Here is an 18,602-nt window from a genome sequence, read left to right as displayed (position 1 = left end):
CATCAACAAAGTCTTTCGCTCTGTCTACCGCAAATATTACGGTTTCAACCACGCCCTACAATAACATTGACTAAGCTCTTAATCACCACTATGGTACAGCCTGATATCTGAGTTATGACTACTTTGATTGTGCTAGCTGGAACCCCAGCTAAGAGATGGTTTTGATGATAATAGGGGGTTGCCTATATATTATCAACACACCCGTCTCCTTTGAAGAACTTCAGAAGGAGTCTTCATCAAAGGCAAACCTCAGGGCTGATTTTTAACTGGGTGTCGCTGTGATAGAACACCAAGGGTGCACCCCAAATGGCACCCTAACAGGGTCAAAAGTTGCGCACTATAGAGGGAATACTGGTTAACAATAGTGTCCTGAATAGGTTGTCATTTGGGACGTAGCCCATAGGATGGTTTGCGAGACCATATGTGTTCTGTCTGGATCAGTGCCCCGTGGTGTTTGTACTAGCAGCGGGAGCTCCTTGTCTCTAATTGTGAGCAGTGTGTGTGTGTGTGTGTGTGTGTGTGTGTGTGTATGTATGTATGTGTGTATGTATGTGTGCGTGTGTGTGTGTGTGTGTGTGATTGATTGACAGAGCTTTGTGGATGCAGCTGGACAGAGGGCTTCGCTTTGTTTACCGTCGAGGGATGGGGAGAGGGGGAGAGGGGGAGAGTAGAGAGGGGGAGAGAAAGGATGAGTGAAAGTGAAGGGAGAGGGGAGTGAGAGTGAAGATAGAGGGGGAGTGAGAGTGAAGAAAGAGGGGGAGCGAGAGAGGAAGTGAGAGTGAAGATGGAGGGGGAGTGAGAGTGAAGGGAGAGGGGTTGCCTTGAGTTGACAGTATGGATAGAAGAAAGGTTTTGTGTCGTTAGAATAATTTTTGGAAGTGTGCATTCATGATAGTGCTTTTATAGTGTTGGGATGTGTGGTTAGAGATAGGGTGTGTGTGTATGTACTTCGAGGGACTGCATATGTGTGTTTTACAGCGTGTGTGTATGTGCGCGCGCGTGCACATGCCTGTGTGTATACATGCACATGAGCCACGCATGCCCATGTATGTACATTTATCCACAGAGCACAGGACTCCCTGCATCCCTGGCCTTCCAGGGCCTCCTCTCATTGGTCCCTTGCCAGCTGGCCGTTCACTGTACTCTAAAGATGGACAACCGTGATCTTAATCTGGAGCTGGGCCAGTCCTGCAGTCCGGCAGCACACCTCTTTGGCTCCCTGACACACTCCTTCCCTGGGCTCCGGACCAGGGGCCTCCCCCTGAAGACCAGCATAGAGGCTTGGGCCCCTGAGGGCCCCGGACAGACTGGGGCCCTGTTGATTAAAGCTGGCTCGTGTCATATCAGAGCTAATGGAGACATGGGGTCTAATGGACGGACACAGTGGGCTACAGAGTCAGATTGTCCGTTGCTACAGGTAGGCTATCCTCTTTTTTTCAACTATTGAAATGAAACACGTTATACAGAGATTATCCTCATTGCAGGCCTATGACTTCAACAGTGAAACCCGAGTACCTTATACCATCTATTGCACCTTGCTTATATATATATTTATATGTACATATTCTTATTCCATCCCTTTAGATTTGTGTGCATTAGGTAGTTGTTGGGGAATTGTTAGATTACTTGTTAGATATTACTGCACTGTTGAAACTAGAAGCACAAGCAATTCGCTACACACGCACTAGCATCTGCCAACCATATGTATGTGACCAATAAAATTTGATTTGATTTAATGTGGAAAGTTTGTAGTCTTCATATCCAACTTACTGTATGTAGCCTAATCTAGTTAGCTGCTGCACAGCCAACACCTACAAACAGATCTGGGACAGCAAGTAAGTCACTCTCTTACTGAATATCCATGCCTGAAGAAAGCCATGCAGTTAAATCACGAAATCACACTCCTATCCACCCTTTATTTCCCCAGGGTCTTGACCTCCCCTCCCAGGTCCACCTGAATGGCTCTGTGGGAACAGATGACCACAACATCTGGGTGGCCATTTTGGATGCCAGTGTGGAGGGGCAACAGAGGGGTTCCCTGAGGCTGACCGCAGGGGCCAGGTCTGGGCTGAGGCTAGAGGGACACCTCATTCACAACCTCACGGCCCTTGAGGGGATACCGGGCCAGAGTAGGATAGTGGTGACCGGTAGTGGTAGGGCAGACTCACAGGGCTACGATACAGAGGTGGAGCTACAGCTGGGGGAATGTGCTGTGAGAGGCTCAGCGACAGTGATGACAAGGGACAACCTGAAGGGGGCAGTGGTGTACCACAACAACTGCACTGCACTACAGGTACCGGCACACATTTTGATGAAAGTATTCTATTCTATTCTATTCCACTACCAACAACTTTGACACTGTCTCGCACTGGGTACTGATTTCCCCTAAGCACAGAATTAGGATCAGCTTCCCGTCCCTATGTCGTAACCTGAACTATTTGGGTGAAAAGTTTCGAAACTGAACTTAGATCAGCTCTTAGGTGCAACTTAATCATACACTGCTATGTTAATAACTACTAACTCTTCATCCATTTTCAACCAATGTTTGATTTGCCGGTCTATAATGTTATATACCAAATATTTTATAGGAATGGGGTAGTCCAGTTAAGATGAACGTTTCTTGGTCCTTGGTCATCACCCAGACACTCCTAGACACCCATGTCTCCATGGCGATGGATGAAAAGAAACTACAGGCTTTGATGGCACTGAAAACAACAAAGGTAGGCTACTGTTTTTTCCATACATTTCATAATTACAAACATTTCAGTGTTTCGAACGGCCTCTTCCGAACAATGCATGTTCATTGACTGATAAACATAGAGATTAATGAATACATTTCAAGTACTGTGTCTACCTCTGTTTGTGTCTGCCAGGGTTGGCAGGAAGCATCAGCCCATCTCAACCACTCTGTGCCCCTGCTAGAAAGGGTGGGTCTCCCAGCCAATTCTGTCATGACGACCCGCTCAGAGAGCCATGGCAACGGCTCTTACCACTGGCTCCTCCACTGCATCGTGGGAGGCCAACAGGTAACCTGATTAACAGCAGCTGTTTAGAGAGGAAACCACAGAATTAAATATAACACTTATTTAGGGCCCTGTGCTTTGCACAATCATGTGACATATCAATATTTTATCCTGCATTTGAAGCCTTATCCAAAAATGCGAATTTCACAAAAAAAATATAGCAATTGTCTGAGGATGATACTGGACCAAAAGGGAACAGTTAGATGAAAAAGCTTGAAATAAAGGTTCAAACCCAGGCATGGCACATCACTGCGCAAAACGCAGGGCCCTAAGTATGATATTGTATCTCTACGGAGAAAACTGCCTTGTTGTATACTAGGGGGTGAGCGGGGTGCATCCCAATAGTCTAAAGTCGCTTCCTTTCCTAGACTCCTCTCCTTCATCTGCACTGGTCTGTAAACACATTGCATCTTTTTTTTTATACCACAGCGTACATCAGGGAAAGAATGCAAAATAAGCAATTTTACACTATTGAGATGTACCCTAAGATGTGTCCTTCTTTGCAGTCATCATGAATGTAATAGTGAATGCAATATCATGATTATCCACCATATTCATTTTAGCCAATTTCACGTGTCTTTGGTATGGGTATATGTCCGTCTTTATGGTAAACACTTTTATTTTTAGTTCATTGAGGAGATGACCGTAGAGAGGAGTCAAGGGATGGTGAGGGTGAAGAGCATTGTCAATCACACTATGGAACTTCTGAAGAACTGGGGACTGCCAGAGAACAACAGAATCCAGGTTAGAGACGTCAGACTGCTGATCCAAGCCAAACCAACCTGAGTCGAGCTGTAGCTGGAAAGCACAATGTGATTTTTTTTTTAATCCAAGCCAGCACAGTACGGTTCAGGTTGGCATGATAATGTGAAAAAGCGGGTTTAGAGGTGTAGATTCCTTGGCTTATATATCGATCTGTTTTTCTACTGTATCTTATTAGATAAGTATTCAGTATGATGCCTTTGCTGTGCCTCCAGCTAGAGCTTGGTTCTGGGCAGGTGAGGAACCTGACCATTCAGTCCCAATTTGGAGCTCAGCTAGCAGGACTGGGGCTTCAGCTGAAGGACAGTCCATTGGCTACTGAACTGAGAGGCAACCTGTGGCACAGTTGTCTTTGGCTTCAAGAGAGAGGTTTTCCACAGACGATGGAGGTAAAGAGCTATGCCCAGTCTGAATATCTTTGGCGATATCTTCAGTGAATTGAGTGCGTTTGGCTGTGTGGGTGTTCCTGCAGTACATTTCAATTATCTTCTACTTTACTGATGAGGGGTGAGTTTCCCGAAAACAAACAATGAACTTCATGCTTAATGATTTTCGGGAAACTTGGCCCTGAAAACAAGTGCAGATGAAGGAAAGAAGACATGGATCCTTGGTCTGATGATCCGTCCTTGGTGTAATCCAACCCGCTTTCTCTTGCTCCCCACCCCCCCGTCTTTCCTCCCCTTCCCTCTGCCCTTTTCCTCTCCTCCTCCTCCTCCTCCCTCTCTCCCAGGCCCTATGCTCCACACACAGGGTGCTGTCTCAGCTGAGGTCCAGGGCTCACCTCTCCGTGGATGGTCACAGGCTGCTGGGCTCTGGCCTGAACATCAGTTTAGCCGATGGACATCTAGCCATGCTGCTCTCTCTGACCCTTCCCTCATCACCGCGTACAGACTTGCCATATAGTCTGGACACCGCCCTGACCGCCCAATTCACAGGTTAGCACACTAACCCAGCTAACGTCACGGAATGACAGAAAGTGGCCCTATTTGTAACGTGTGCTATCGGTCAAACGTGTCCTGTGTATAACGTTCTGTCTTAAACAATCTGTGACATGTCTCCTTGAAGTTCAGTATGCACACAGTTATGCCTTTTCTCCACTAGCATACTTAGTGCCCCAATTCATTCCCCTCCATAGGGCCCATGAGGAGTGTGTCAGTGGACCTGCACTGTAAGGGGAGACGGATGCGTGTTGTTGGGGATGTGAGGGGCTGGAGAACCTATGGAGGGTCCAGGGAGGCCAGAGCCACAATACAACACAGTTTACAGGGTCAGACCAGCCCTATTCTACAGGTAGGCTGGCTGACACACACATACACACACACACACAAAATGCTTCCCTAACAGACGTACTGGTAAGGTAGACTGACACGTGTGTGTGTGTGTGTGTGTGTGTGTGTGTGTAGGTGGAGGCCTGGGGAAGACTGACTGACTCTCAGCTCAGGTGCTCTGTAGCTGTGAACCCTGAGCTCAGCTCCTCTGTGGCCCTCATCATTCAGGGCCATCATCTACCAGACAGGTATGATGACACACACACGGACACACAAACACAAAGCAACATGCGCTTGGTTGATGTTTGTGCTCGTGTCTAGTAAGGAGCTGATGGTGAAGGTGGTCCAGAATATCCCACAGTTGCTGCTCTATCTGCCCACTCAACTCAACGCCAGATCTCAGGTGTGTGGTACTGTGTGTGTGTGTGTGTGTGTGTGTGTTCTTTAATTCTCACACCTGCTGCTGCCATTTTCACCGCCGTCATGCTAGCTAGAGAGAGATTGCGTTTAGACAGTTCTGTGGTGCAACTCCAGCTAAAATCGAAACATTTCTGTCAGGCATAAGCTCAGAAATAAGGGTTTGATCAAAGAGGAAACTGTAAAAGAGTTGGTTGTTTCGGAGTCTCGACTCCCCGCTGCACATTGTAGATGGTTGACATTTGTTTGCAAGGATGAGACCTCTTCATCAGAAACCATGTCATGTTGATTTCACCAGCGACCGCTTTAATGATTTAAATAGAGTTGAGGGGTCCTCGGCAGAAATCCTTTACTCAAGGAAGACACTTGTCCATTGAGATATCCTGCTGGCGCATCAGGAAATGGAATGGTAAGATTTTGCCGTCTGATAAATTACTAAAATGTCAATGTAAAATTCTTAATAGTATTTGGCAATAATCCTCATTGAGTGTTGTTGATGGTAGGATGCTGTTGTAGACCTAATCTTCTTCTTTTGTTTTTTAGATGAAAAGCACATATGTTGGATGCTACACTTGAAGTCCCAGAAATGACTGTTTGCCTTTGACCTGACCACCTTGTACGATCCATTTGTATGATCATCTGGACAGAGCAATTTGTATAGAGGTCCAGTTCAAATGCTTATCCTAAGCAATCCAACCCATTTGTTTAGCAGTTGCTCAAATGACACCTGTTGGCAGGCTATTGTTACTTGATGTGTTATCTTTCTATACCTGTGTGAGTGCCTACTCTGAATGGATGGCCCTTTGACCCCAGCCCAGGCATCAGCAGGGAGATGGATGCTCTTACAACAGAGCAAGACTGGAATGATTCCACATACTGGTTGTACTAGTCAGTCTACTTTATTCATTAAGACATGGTGTCATAATTATATTTGGAGGGGAAAAAACGGTGATTTGATGTATACAAACACAGAAATAAGGGTTGACATCATCTATATACAGTAGAACAACGTTAAAAACGTACAGTATTCACATGTATTTCTTTGCTCTTTCAAGCCTGCTTTGGCAAATGTCTGCCGGAGAGCCACAGCTACACCAGACTGGACAAGTGTTGCAGACATCTTGTTAGTACCCACATTAGGGTGAAGCTAGCATAGCTAGGAGAGGACCGCTTGTAGTCAACACCCCTGTGATTAGCGCGATTTATGTTGAATACACGGATGCATCAGGCTGTAAAATCAGTAATGGGAAACTGCGTATGTGGAGTGTGGAAGTTGGCCTGGCGAAAATAGTGGCAGGATCAACACAAGTGTGTGTACGAAAAGCGAATCAGCTAATTGAGCAGATTTGTTGCCACTGAAGACCGTTTTGTGTGACTGACTGGGCTACATGACAAGTCGATAAACCGGTGTGAATGACTCGTGCGGACCTGAGCTCCTTCCCACTGGGCAGGTTATCACGGTGTCGCTGGCGGTATCATTAACTAACATGGTAACGAGAGCACTGCTGTTCTATGGAGGTGCCTGCCGACCTGAGGTGTTTCCCACTGGGCAACTTTATCACGGACCTGCCGTTGGTAACATTAACTAACATGGCAACCAGAGCACTGCTGTTGCTTAGAGGTTCTTCCTACTGGGCAGCTTTATCACGGTGTCGCCGTTGGTAAATAAAATGTATTCCCCCCACCCATTATTTTATTTCAAGTAGAATAGCAGCCTACACAGGAAATACATACCATTGATAACCATCTAGATGTCACCTTGATACAGTCTACTCAATGGGGAGGGCATGAACAGACAACACCGAGACATTGTCCTTCGCTCCCGCTTGCCAATGACTGATGTTCCGCAACGGGGTGGAAATGAGCTACCTAGCGTATCCAATATCAGGGTGACAGTCACAGTAAGCACAAGCATCATTACTTTTAATAAAACATAAATAATAGTCTGTTTAGTTTTGTGAAAATTTACAATTATTTGTAACAGTGAAATACGACTGACTAATCCTCTGGCTTGAAAACAGAAGTGCAAACTAACTCTCGTGGTACGGTAGTTGCATAGCAAAAAACAAACCACTCAATCAAAACTGTCCAACCAATAACGGAGCGCTGATGTTAGACCCATCGCTGTTGATCAACCCACTTCTTTCGACACGCCCACTTTGAGACACACTCCAAGTATGCGCTTATCCATACTTGTCATTTCATAAAGTAGGCTCAACTGTTGACTTATTTATACTCGTGTGTGTGTCCTAGTGTTATTTAGTGATAATTTATAGGGTGGGGCATGAATTTATTTTAGAGGGGGCATGAAATACATGAGAATGGACGGAGGGGGGGGGTCATTTTTCATTTGTCAAACACCTGAAACAGCTTTTTGACGCAATCTAGACTCATAATCATTGTGCCTAATTTTATGTAAAAAAATCTGTCTATTTTCTGCATAGGTTATCTAAGCATACCTCTTGACCTGTTAAATTGTCATTTTAAATAACGATGCACATTGATTCTTTAAGAACTTTTATGCCTTAGGCATTTAGTACAACTGCCACAATGGTATATAGTATAATAACCCAATAATTAAAGCCATTTTTGTATTTTCTAAAGTCTAGTAACTAGTAGATAGTTAGATAAACTACTCTAAGATCAGACTCATTAGCTGAGATTGCACCAATTAGATGCCAGTAGAAATCACACCTACCATATTTGGCGGTCCATTGAAGCTGGCCGGTTCTGCTCACACATCCTGCTGCTGCTTGTTGCTACTGCTAGTATGCGTTTGCTTCTTTAGCTCCCACTACCAACCCAGACTCCACCTGTTAGGTTCTGTTTTCCTGCAGGGGGATTGGTATAGTTTACCGTACTCACTGCTTGTAGGTCATTTTATATATTGACGCTTTGCTTGGGCAATGAGCTACCCCGAAGGAGCAGAGCCTATATTGCCAATACTTGCATGATTCATTCTTTACTAAATGGTTCAACATATTTCTACGTGGTGTCTCCTGTCTGAACTTGGCTTGGTAGTTGGTTATGAGGTTGAAATATTGGGAACCTATAAAGCCGGCGAACTAAAGCCAAGTTCATAAAATTGCTAGGTGGCTAGTATTACAGAGAAACAACAAAACATTTTCATTGTATTTATTCATCATCAAGGAATCAATAGGCTACATAGCTCGATCAAAATACTGTACCTCCTGCGAGTCCTGCTCATCACCAGCAGATACAATTGAATCAAGTGCTGTGTGTGTCACTCGATACTTACTCTCTGATATTGTCTGCACGCACTACAGTATCTAGCGTCCTGCTTAGCAAACACTATATATACAAAGGTATGTGGACACCACTTCAAATTAGTGGATTCGGCTATTTCAGGCACACCCGTTGCTGACATAAAATCGAGCACTCAGCCATGCAATCGCCATAGACAAACATTAACAGTAGAATGGCATTACTGAAGAGCTTAGTGACTTTCAACGTGGCAGCCTCATAGGATGCCACCTTTCCAAAAAGTCAGTTGATTCATATTTCTGCCCTACTAGAGCTGCCCAGGTCAACTGTAAGTGCTGTTATTGTGAAGTGGAAATGTCTAGGAGCAACAATGGCTCAGCCGCAAAGTGGTAGGCCACATAAGCTCACAAAACAGGTCCGCTGAGTGCTGAAGCGTGTAAAAATCATCTTTCTTCAGTTGCAACACTCCCCACCGAGATCCAAACTGCCTCTGGAAACAATGTCAGCACAAGAACTGTTTGTCGGGAGCTTAATGAAATGGATTTCCTTGGCCAAGCAGCCACACACAAGCCTAAGATCACTATGCGCAATGCCAAGCATCGGCTGGAGTAGTGTAAAGCTCTCCGCCATTTGACTCTGGAGCAGTGGAAACACATTCTCTGGAGTAAGGAATCACGCTTCACCATCTGGCAGTCTGACAGACAAATCTGGGTCTGTTTTTCATGGTTTGGGCTAGGCCCCTTCCAGTGAAGGGAAATCTTAACGCTACAGCATACAATGAAAATCGAGACGTTTCTGTGCTTTCAACTTTGTAGCAACAGTTTGGGGAAGGCCCTTTCCTGTTTCAGTATAAAAATGCCTCTGTGCATAAAGTGAAGTCCATACAGAAATGGTTTGTCGAGATCAGTGTGGAAGAACTTGACTGGCCTGCACAGAGCCCTGACCTCAACCCCATCGAACACCTTTGGTATGAATTGGAACGCCGACTGTGACCAAGGCCTAATCGCAAATCAGTACCCGACCTCACTAATGCTCTTGTGGCTGAATGGAAGCAAGTCCCCACAACAATGTTCCAGCATCTAGTGGAAAGCCTTCCCAGAAGAGAGGCTGTTATAGCAGCAAAGGGGGGACCAACTCCATATTAATGCCCATGATTTTGGAATGAGATGTACGACAAGCAGGTGTCCACATACTCTTGGTAATGTCCTTGGTAATGTCGTGTATCTTTGCTCCTCAGTGCACTTTGGAAGGAACCACTTACTAGGGGGAATAGGGGGGTTAGGGTAAGGGTTTAGGGTAGAAAAGTCCCAAGGAATCTGGATAGCACTGTCCTTAAACACTTGGGATGCTGCAAATGTTTAGTAACGATATTATACAGCACACGCTGGCTCGTGGGTGGGTTGGTCTGGGAGGAGGGGTGTGTGTGTGTGTGGCAACGCACTGCCTTTGGTGCGCAGCACGTTGGCGGTTCCTGCTGGGACTTATAGCATAGCGTGTCGCGTGCGGCATGGAAGGCCCGTGGGGCCTTGTGTTTGACAAATGTGGTTTAGTCTAACAGAGTTCCCCTGTTTCTGTGTTCAGTTGAATCAGTCAGGCTCCAGTGTCAGGGGGATGGTGGAGCTGCAGTCGGGCAAGAGGAAGCTGTGGGCTCTGGGGGAGCTGGCTGTCACTGAGGGCGGCTACCGTCAAGCCCTGGAGCTTAACCAAACCTACCCACAGGTAGGCAATCATTCACTGTACTAGCGGTCTCCTAGTTATGAGTTCACTCACTAAACACATTGGCCACTAAACACATTGGCCAAGTCCAAAAACAAACCTATTCGGTGTTTATAGGTGTAAGCTTTTTTTTTTAAAGTCTGTTGGAAGACTAGGTTCCTTCAGATATCTAGTTCCTTCAGATCCGCAAACAATGTAATTACACAGTGAAATATTTCAAAATGATAAAGTTATGCATTCTGAATAAGCGTTCCTACCGTGCCACCAACACAGCTGTCGTACTAATACTTTGCAATGTACGTATTACCAGGGTCGAGGTCAGTTTTTATTTCAATTCAGTCAATTCAGGAGGTTAAACTGAAGTTCAAATTTACCTCTGTGTAATTGGAACCTTAAACGAAATTGGAATCGGAATTTCAGTCTAATTCCTCAATTGATACGTTTTTGACCATGCGATTGGTTGTGTTGTTAGCTGAAGCCCCTGCCCAGGAACATTGCAGCGAGGATGTCGTACGAGGCAAGGAACTGGAGCCACCAGCTGCAGCATTGGGCCATGTGGGGCAGTCAGGAGTTCAACATGGCCGGCCTCTACTCTGCCCCTCCAGGACTGCAGCAGGGAGACCGCACACTCAAAGGTACTACACACTATGGGCCAGTTTCCCAGACATGTATAACCAGCTTATAATGCCTTATAACCATGTTATAACAATACTTGACTAAATACCAGCCATTTTGAGTCTGTTGGAATATACATATAAATAATAACATCATGCCTCATTATAAGACAACATCTAGGCTCCTATATACTTATAAGAACTTAGAAAACATTATACCTGCGCTCTTTACGTTTCCTTGTCCTCAGTTCAGATTGCGTCTGTGCGTCACGGGTGCAGTCTGGATGTGGCGTTGGAGCGTTCCCTCCACGGTAGACTGGACAGTGTTGTGCTGGGCTGGAACAGACATGGAAGACAGGAGGAGGTGAGACTGGTTGCACTACCGAGCCATGAGCTGAGAGTCAACCATGTATTGGGGATCGTTGGAATGAATCGATGTGTGAATGAATGAATAAATGACTGGACGAATGAGTGAATGAATGAGTGAATGAGTATACTGTTTGATCCCCAGTAGGGGGTTTTCGAGCTGCAGGAGAACCCTCCGACTGGGACTCTTGAAATAACAGGGCATTTTTTGGAAAGCTTTGGGAATTCTGCAACCTTAATCCCCGGAGAGGATTCCCGAAGGAGACAATCACATCCTAAGTTCCTGTGTAGGATGATTGTACTACTTTTGTTTTGTCTTTCTGGAATGTGCTACTGTGGACCTGATGGCGTCTGTGTTTGTTCAGGTCCGAGCTCTCTCCTTGTGGAGGGGTCAGGGGGAGAATAGTGAGACAACACTGGAGCTGAGACAGCCATTCACCCTAACACTCTCCCAACTCTACCTCCACACGATCTCACGTGCCTCGGCCACGGAGCAAAGAAGCAACCATCAGGTACCGGCAAGATACACACGTGCACACACCACACACACGCATCAATTGAATTGATTTCTGACGCACGCGCGTGTGTGTGTCTCTCTCTTTCTCTCTCTCTCTGCGAGCTCAGACCCATGTCTCCTGGGACAGTGGCTCTCCTGTGAATGTTTCCCTCAGCCTCAGCCAGCAGTGGCTGGACAGCTTCAGCAGGGGGCAGGCCTGTGCCCGCTTCTCTCCCGCGCAGGTACAACCATAGACATACTATATCATGTCCTATTTAAGTCCGTGGGTACAAATTCCCACTCTAGTACCCATCTATTGTTGACGGTTCCCGCGGGTTAATAAAGGTGAAAGGTGAAAGGTGAAAGAGGGATTTCCCAAAACGCTAAGATTGGTAGGCAGTGGACGAACAACAAAGAGGATCTTAATGCTACACCCAAGATGTCTCCTTTTTCGACCCGTTCATCTGGAGCTCACCTGGAGTGTGTGCGCGTGTGTGACCTACAGGAAGTGGTCCCTTCCCTGGTGGCTGTTGAGGGATGTGTCTCAATGGCCAAGGAAGGGAACTCCTACTCCCAGAATGCTGAGCTGAAGTGGGGCGACAAGAGCCTCAGGCAAAGCATGAACTACCAGGTACTGAATTCAGGTCATTATTGTAATCTGGATCACATGGTTATTTGGGACGCAAATCATCGATGCCTCATGTTCCATTGAAAGTGTTGAAATGGTGTCGTCTATAGCGTGTGTGTTGTGTGTTTCCGCCAGTGGAGTGCCACAGGACTACACACCCTCCAGCTGGAGGCTGGAGCAGACAACGTATCTCCCGTCCCCTGTCCCTCACACACCCTGCTGGCCCAGTTCCACACCAACCTCAGAGACAGGATGGAGCACCACATACAGGTGGGCCTCTGTCCCCCGCACTTGGTGAGTATGTCATCGTGTTAGGTCATCGTCGACCTAACTTCATTATTATACTGTTATACAGAGACAGAGTAAGCACTTAGTACAACCAGTCAGCTTTGTGTCTGTGTGTGTGTGTCTGTGTGTGTCTGTGTGTCAGTCTCTTGGCTGGTCTGGGTACCACAGAGTGAACATAGGGACAGAGCTGCTGTACACCAAGACCCGTCTCTCTCTGGCGGGACAGCCACACTGCAGCCTCACCCTGGCTCTCACCAACTCCTCTACCGCACACAGCACCAACATATCACTGGTAACTGAGGTGAGCACTGCCATCATTGCAATATATGTACATTATGGGCATTGTATGTTTATTATATGGTAATATGCATGACTGTACTATAGCAAGGGCATGGGGCAAGGTCATGTGTTCATACCATTGGAGGTTATAGCCATCTGTGTCTGCACCGTGTCTGTGTGTGTGTGTCTGTCTGTCTATCCGCCTGTCTGTGCTGTAGTCTAAGGTGGGTAACTGGAGTGTGAAGGTAGGGGGCAGTGCCCTCACCTCCCTGCTGGGTCCTGGGCTGCAGATCCAGGTCAGACTCGACCACAGTGAGCAGGTGTGGCTGAGGGGGGCGCTAGAGGGACGCTGTCTACATGCCACAGTTGGATATGGAAACGGTATATACAGTAGGCTTGAAGATTGAGGACAAAATAAGTTGTGGCTGGTAATATAGGGCTTGCCCGTTGCATAGCTTTAATCTCAATAGATCATGTCATGATCTAAGATTTTACTTGACTTTGGTGTTCATAATTGTGTCTTTGGTGTTTGTGTGTGTGTGTGTGTGTGTGTGCAGGTATAGGACCAGATCAGGACCTCACAGTGGCACTGTGTCTGGAGGGCCGACGGAAGTTAGGCCTAACCCTTGAAGTACTGAGACGAGAGGACGGGACTCTGCTTGAGTCACTCACGTCCGTCTCCGTGGGCACAGCCAATCAGAGCCTGTGGTTACGGGCCAGGGGATGTGCAGAGAGCCTATTGGCAGTGGAGGTAAGAGATTTACACCCAATAGAAAGCGACCGTTGATCTGTCTCATGAAAACACGAGACATCCCGTCAGACTTCCTGAAACCAGTTTCTTGATTATCCCACTATTTCAATGCCGTCTTTAGGCTCAAGTCCACCATTTGGGCTCTCAGATGAGAAGGAAGATCTTGGAGAGAGTGCAGACGTTACAGCACCTCCTGACAGAATTCGGGCAGCAGGTTTGCTTTGGAAATTCATTTACTTCCTTGGTATATGACTTACTTAAATACACAGTCCCTTACTTGAATGCCCTAATGGTATTATTAAGTAGCTCAGGAAAAGAGCATCTGTCAAAATCTAATTTTAATACTCCATAGATTAATCCACAAATGTCTTAACAGCTTTCTGACAATTATGCCCTGTAATCCTCCTGCTACTAGTCTAAGGACATTGAATTGCTTCAGGAGCTGAGCGGCGCAGCCTTACGTTTTACCCAGAGAACAGAGGCCCTGCTGGGGCAGAGAGAGGGAGGAGCGTGGGGCTCTTGGAGGGCCAGCAGACTACGCCACGCTCTGACTCACAGTCTGCCACGCCTCCTCCTCCTACTACAGCACGCCTCTCAGCTTGGACAGCATGAGCTCAGGAGTGAGTGACCTTTGACCTATTGTTAGGAGTCTAACCCTGTCATAAACATATCTTTACCTAACCACTAGGGTTTATGCTATCAGTCTGGTAATGTCACTCACTTGTTTATGAAGTTTATGGAGGTTCAGTGTCGAGTGAGTGAGTGAGTGAGTGAGTGAATGAGTGTTTGTATCTGTGTGTGTGCATATGCGTGTACAGTACATACCTACACCTTCTAACTTTGCCACCTCCATTATCTCCATTCCCAGGACCACTGTCCACTATAGCCGGGGCGTACCATGATGTGACAGGCCAGAAGGTAGATTCTGTATGGAGGGAGGCTGTGTCCATGTGGACTGACAGACTGGTGGAGCTCCTACCCCCCCTACTGGAGAACCCTCATCTTAGACCAGTAGCCCAGTTCACCCTCACTACCCTCAGCACTATCCTGGATGTGGTGAGTTTATGGTGGAGAGAGACACCATACTAGATAAGGGGAATAATCAATTGGTATGGCAGCCATTTTGGAGAAAATTGTGTGGTTGTAGGAGTAACGAAGGAGTGTATTTCTGGCAATTTTCGCTTGCATATTTGTACCAGGTGAGCCATCAGACTGGCCACTGGGCAGAGTTGAGGTTGGCAGTAGCCTTGGCGGGGGTCAGAAGACGATTGGCCTCTGTGTACAAACTCTCCGCAAGGTATGAACTCTACCCGAGCTTCTATTTCTGTTTGTTTAACCATATTATTTTTGTATTCAATTAAAGAATACCCTTAAACATTTCCTGGACTGGGTTTATCATGTACTTGAGCTACACGGAACATGACTGTTGTATGTTTCTGTTGAGACAGGCAGAAGACACAGAAAGTATCTCTTTCATTCTATTCTACTCCCCTAGTGACTGCTCTGTGTCCGTAACTATACCCCTGCCCCTGGCGCGGGCCCCTTGGTCCAGGATGGAGAAGTTCGGGGTGGTAGAGGTCCTTCTGGAGGAATGGCTCCTCAGGCCCTTGCAGGCCCTCACCTCCCTCAGGCCCACCGCCGAGCTCTACCGCCTGAAACGGAAGATCACAGACAGCCCCTTCTGCCGTGAGCTAGGCCGCCATTTTGAATAGGGATTGGAGCCGTGGGCTCTTTCTCAATGTGTGTTCCCATGCATTCTCTCGCCTCATCTTCTTGCCAACCTTGGACCTTCTCCTCCAATAGCGTTGAGAAGGAGGTGAGGAGACAGGACGCGAGGGATTGAGGAAAGATTCGTTGAGAATTTGTGTATTTATTGGGCCGCTGTTTTAATACCTCTCAAATGCATCATAGGTCTCATCCATCCTTTGTGATATTGGCTGATCCCTCTCTCCGTCCCTCCCTCCTTCCACCAGATGAAGCTCTGTTGGTGGCCAACCAGTTTGTGGTGTCGTTCGACGGCCACCTATATGAGCTGCCAGGCCCGTGTCCAGTCATCCTAGCCCACGATATCACTCAGGATGACTCCTTCACTGTGCTGCTAGGTTCAGACTCCAGCTCACAGCACACTCTGGTGTTGCGGATGAATAACAGCACTGTTGCCATCCACCACAATGGAGAGGTACAGGACTTTAAAATAAACTGTTTTTACACTGTTCTCTATACAGTATTTCAAATAATTACATTTTTGAAAGTATGATTTGATAAAACATGTATTATTTTTATATTATTGTAGGTGAAATTCAATTGTCATGTCACACAGACATCCTACAGTGATAATGGACTGGTCATCAGGAAAGAGGGGAATGTTGTCGAGGTGTCCAATCAGAATGGAGTGCGGGTGTCATGTGACCCATCGCTCGACCTGTGCAGCCTGACTTTGGATGGCTGGCTACATGGTATGAACGTGATTCAAATTCAAAAGAAGACATTTGCGCACCATTAACCTTTTGTTAGGCACGCCTCTAGGAAGAGGGAACGCAACACCCCGCTACAACTCAACTCCCTGTGGAGTGAAAGAGGATGTAAGGATGACAGAAGGCAGAGAATTTACAAGGAATTTATTCCGTCACACGGTAATGTTGGGGAAAAGGGGCTGAACAGAACCAAAGCAAAGAAAGTAAATGTCAAAGCCCCCTCTCCTACCTTACCTGCCTACCCACTACTTACCTAACCTACCCTCTCCTACCTTACCTGCCTACCCACTACTTACCTAACCTCTCCTACCTTACCTGCCTACCGACTACTTACCTAACCTACCCTCTTCTACCTTACCTGCCTACCCACTACTTACCTAACCTACCCTCTTCTACCTTACCTGCCTACCCACTACTTACCTAACCTCTCCTACCTTACCTGCCTACCCACTACTTACCTAACCTACCCTCTCCTATCTTACCTGCCTACCCACTACTTACCTAACCTACCCTCTCCTACCTTACTTGCCTACCCACTACTTACCCTCTCCTACCTTACCTGCCTACCCACTACTTACCTAACTAGCACCACCTGGTGCACTAACCAAAATACAGGGGTTGGTCCGCCCAGGTCTTACCTAGTGTGCATAGACAGTGTATATACTACGGGTATACAGTGCCTTGCGAAAGTATTCGGCCCCCTTGAACTTTGCGACCTTTTGCCACATTTCAGGCTTCAAACATAAAGATATAAAACTGTATTTTTTTGTGAAGAATAAACAACAAGTAGGACACAATCATGAAGTGGAACGACATTTATTGGATATTTCAAACTTTTTTAACAAATCAAAAACTGAAGAATTGGGCGTGCAAAATTATTCAGCCCCCTTAAGTTAATACTTTGTAGCGCCACGTTTTGCTGCGATTACAGCTGTAAGTCGCTTGGGGTATGTCTCTATCAGTTTTGCCCATCGAGAGACTGAAATTTTTTCCCATTCCTCCTTGCAAAACAGCTCGAGCTCAGTGAGGTTGGATGGAGAGCATTTGTGAACAGCAGTTTTCAGTTCTTTCCACAGATTCTCGATTGGATTCAGGTCTGGACTTTGACTAGGCCATTCTAACACCTGGATATGTTTATATTTGAACCATTCCATTGTAGATTTTGCTTTATGTTTTGGATCATTGTCTTGTTGGAAGACAAATCTCCGTCCCAGTCTCAGGTCTTTTGCAGACTCCATCAGGTTTTCTTCCAGAATGGTCCTGTATTTGGCTCCATCCATCTTCCCATCAATTTTAACCATCTTCCCTGCCCCTGCTGAAGAAAAGCAGGCCCAAACCATGATGCTGCCACCACCATGTTTGACAGTGGAGATGGTGTGTTCAGGGTGATGAGCTGTGTTGCTTTTACGCCAAACATAACGTTTTGCATTGTTGCCAAAAAGTTCAATTTTGGTTTCATCTGACCAGAGCACCTTCTTCCACATGTTTGGTGTGTCTCCCAGGTGGCTTGTGGCAAACTTTAAACAACACTTTTTATGGATATCTTTAAGAAATGGCCTTCTTGCCACTCTTCCATAAAGGCCAGATTTGTGCAATATACGACTGATTGTTGTCCTATGGACAGAGTCTCCCACCTCAGCTGTAGATCTCTGCAGTTCATCCAGAGTGATCATGGGCCTCTTGGCTGCATCTCTGATCAGTCTTCTCCTTGTATGAGCTGAAAGTTTAGAGGGACGGCCAGGTTTTGGTAGATTTGCAGTGGTCTGATACTCCTTCCATTTCAATATTATCGCTTGCACAGTGCTCCTTGGGATGTTTAAAGCTTGGGAAATCTTTTTGTATCCAAATCCGGCTTTAAACTTCTTCACAACAGTATCTCGGACCTGCCTAGGTGTGTTCCTTGTTCTTCACGATGCTCTCTGCGCTTTTAACGGACCTCTGAGACTATCACAGTGCAGGTGCATTTATACGGAGACTTGATTACACACAGGTGGATTGTATTTATCATCATTAGTCATTTAGGTCAACATTGGATCATTCAGAGATCCTCACTGAACTTCTGGAGAGAGTTTGCTGCACTGAAAGTAAAGGGGCTGAATAATTTTGCACGCCCAATTTTTCAGTTTTTGATTTGTTAAAAAAGTTTGAAATATCCAATAAATGTCGTTCCACTTCATGATTGTGTCCCACTTGTTGTTGATTCTTCACAAAAAAATACAGTTTTATATCTTTATGTTTGAAGCCTGAAATGTGGCAAAAGGTCGCAAAGTTCAAGGGGGCCGAATACTTTCGCAA

This window comes from Oncorhynchus nerka, linkage group LG9b (assembly GCF_034236695.1).
Source record: "Oncorhynchus nerka isolate Pitt River linkage group LG9b, Oner_Uvic_2.0, whole genome shotgun sequence".
In the NCBI taxonomy this organism is placed as follows: domain Eukaryota; kingdom Metazoa; phylum Chordata; class Actinopteri; order Salmoniformes; family Salmonidae; genus Oncorhynchus; species Oncorhynchus nerka.
Note: the sequence above shows the minus strand (reverse complement) of the source record.